The sequence below is a fragment of the Nuphar pumila genome, chromosome 8, assembly GCF_984573655.1.
Source record: "Nuphar pumila chromosome 8, dmNupPumi1.hap1.1, whole genome shotgun sequence".
NCBI lineage: Eukaryota > Viridiplantae > Streptophyta > Magnoliopsida > Nymphaeales > Nymphaeaceae > Nuphar > Nuphar pumila.
Genome location: NC_143256.1, coordinates 47859624 through 47863249, shown reverse-complemented (window position 1 = coordinate 47863249; position 3626 = coordinate 47859624).

Genomic DNA, 3626 nt, shown 5'->3' with positions numbered 1-3626 from the left:
ATGCCAAGTGGCACCACATTTGGTGGATTTTTAGGATTAGCTAGGGGTTAATTAGGCATTATTTAGGATAATTTAGACTAGGGGTAGTTAGGTAACTCCGCCCCAAAATCGCCCCCCCTTTTAGAGTCCAAAATTTTCAAAATTGTCAATTTTTAAACCTAATTTTTTTATTATAAATAGAGGCATAAGGGGGGTCGATTTTCCCATCTCTCTCCTATTGAGTTCTTGGAGCTTCTCTCTCTTCTCCAGCCCTTCCTCCATTGCAGCAGCCTCAAGGTAATGTTTTTCTTTAATTTTTAGTTTTTATTTAATGTTTTTCATTGTTTTAAGCATGATTTAGCCATTGGCACCATCATCTTCATGGATTAAACCATGGATTTGACCTCAAGAACCATCAAGAATTAGCAAGAACGATCCAAGAAGGTGATCTAACCCTGTTTTGGATGATTTACAAAGATTTTAATCCATTAGAATTGATTTTAATATGATTCTTTGCATTATTAACCAATAAAATATATGATTTACCCTTTTTAATGGGTTAAATCTATGTTTTAAAGGTGATATCAAATTCCAGCCATTGATTCCCTGCTTTTAATTTATTTTCATGGTTTATTCATGTTTTTTTACATTATATAGCATAGAAATAATTTTTATTTACTGTTTTATGGTTTATTTTATTTATTTACATTAGTTAATGCATGGTTTTTCAAGTTTCTTAAATTTCTGTGTGTTCTAGGTTTAGAACAGTAAAGTTGATGTTATTTCGGATTGAAGCACTCATTGTTTATTTCTGATTTTTTTATATGTGGTGCATGCATGAGTTATTGAGTTACTGTAGAAAAATCATAGGTTTTGAATCTCGGGAACCCTGTCAAAAAAATCAGACATCAAATCGGGTTTTTAAAGCTTTAAAATCATGGTTAAAATCAAGAAGGTAACTTGCTGTGATGATATTTCTCTCATCTTATATCCGATTTTAGATATGTAAAGTGATATGGATTTGCATTGAATAGATATGTCTTCTGTAAATTTTTAGGATTTTTTGACCACTGTTTAATATTTTTCCATTTTCAGAGAATCTGTTGTTCAATTTAAAGCTCGTTAGGGTTTACCAAAACCCTAATCAGACTTGTGTTAGTCATAAATCCCAAACCACAGATCCGATTTTAGATCTGTAAAAAGTGAGTATTGTTATTTTTCTGTCTACTGTTTACCACTAAAATTTCAGAGATTTTTGTTTAGAATTTCTATTTTTGTCTGTATTTTCAATCTGGAATAGCTGTTTTAATCCCTGTTAAGAGTGATATATTTTAGCTCAGATTGCCGGAAGGGTTTCTCCCTAACCGGAGATGATTTTTCCGATCTGTAAATTGGGAAATCTTTGTTTTTATTTCTAGTTAGTCTCTCTAAAATTTCATAAATTTTCATGGAGATTTAACCCCTGGTTCAGGTCTTGAACGGAGACTGGTTGGTGAATTAGGTCAAAAATAACATATTTTTAGGGTTTAATGCAATTTTCGGATTAATTTAATGTTAAAAAATTATTTTTATAATTCCAATTCGACATTAGGGTTATAACAAGTTCAGGTACCAATTTTTATGGATTTTGGAATCCATTTGATGGCTGAATTAGGCAAATTGCAAAACCGGGTTCCTGAAAGATCCAAAAACACTGCTAAAATCACAGTTTTTGTGATATTATTGGATTTTCGTGCATAAGCATATATTTTTAGGGTTTAATCATGTTCATAATCATGTTAGGATGCTTTATTTTTAATTTTGTGCTCATTTGATTTCATTTAGTGCATAAAACCTAAGTTTTTACCAAAATCTCTTTCTAAAAACCTTGATTTCAAGGCCATAGTCTTGCTATCGGGGGTAATTTGGTCATTTGACCTAAATTTCGAAATCCTTAACCCTAATTTTTACATATTTAAGCATGTCATATCATATTTAGCTTAGTTTATTCCATTCAAATTTCAAAACTTGCATTTTATCAAAATATCTTTCTGAAAACCCTAATTTCAAGGCGATAGTCTTGTTATTAGGGGTATTTTGGTCATTTTGACCCCAATTTCGAAATTTCATATTTTACCTTTATTATTTCTTCATATTTTATCATTTTGATTTAAGGGAATCATGGCAAAAAAGGCTTATATCTAGCAAAATCCAACAATTTCCTGATATTGTTGGATAAATCTAGAAAAGCCAACATATATTCATTAACCAAGTTTTCTAGTTTTGCAGGTACATTGAAGACTTTATTTTTCATGTATTTAAATTTCAATAGTGATGTAACTTGTAATTAAACTTTGGAATAAGAATTTACATTTCCTGCTTAGCTTAGGTTGCATTGCATATAGTTTATTTTTATAATTTTAATATGTGATGGATGATGATTCATGCATATTTTTACAAATTCACCATGGTCTACACGAACGGCACATACACTAGCTTCTATGAAGTTTATAAACTTGGTGGAATTTGTATTTATGGCCATAGTCAGAATACGAATGATACTTAGATTTATGATCTTCACATTAGCCACATTCAGCCTACACTCTTAGGCTAACTTAAAAAATGCACTGCACTTCTCAAAATACAAAAAGTATTTCTCAATTCCTCAAAATCATATTCATTCATTTCAAGTATTTCCCAAGTTCCAAATTCAAATTTTCTAAGTTAGAATTTCAATTTCCAAGTTTGAATTCAGAAAGACCAAGTCTCTCAGAATCGATTTTCACCAAATGTCAAGGATTCCTCAAAATCGATTTTATTTCTCTCATAAGTATATTTCAAATCCCAATTCACGATTTTCCATGTGATACATTTTCTAAATATTTCAATCATTCAAAACAAACATCATGTTTTCAAACATGCATTTTCTGAAAATTCATAGCACATGCCTGATTCTATGTGCATTTAGAAATTAGAATATGATTTAGACAAGTTGAATAGAGTAGAGCATAAGATTGATCCTTGGTTCAATTACCCCTGTTAAAGGTGGCAGGAACGGTTGAACCTCGTACCGACAGGCGAGTCTCATTCTACGGAATTTTCCCGCATTTTAAAAATGGAGACGAGTTATTTTCAAAAACTTTTTCAAAGGTCAGTTTGATTCGCAAAAAGTTAAAAATTTTTGCGATGATAACAGGTTTGGCGACCGTGATGGGACCTGTCTTTGCCTGATCAATCTAATGCCCTACTTAGTTCAAATTGTCAAAATCGATTTCCATGGAATGTCAGCTTTGCTTTATGATATCATGTGAACCTAGGAGCCTAGGCTTGAACCCAGCTGACATGGAATGCATATAGACTAGGTATGGTTTGGTAGGACCATATTGAGGAGGAAATTTTTATGCTCACATAGACTTAGGTCTAATACAACCCTCCTCAATCTAGGTTTGATTGAAAACAATGTTTGCTTCTTCAAATATTTCAAAAATCTATCTCTTTAGGACTTAGAGCCTTCTATTTGATTGCATGAGCTCATGTTTTTCAAAAATCACCCCACCTATATTGTCCCAGTCTTCACGTTGCTGGGCTCTCTTCCAGAACCATAGTTCGGGACAGAGCCTCACAACTGGGCCACTTATTTGGGTGAAAACCCCCTGCCACGTACCAAG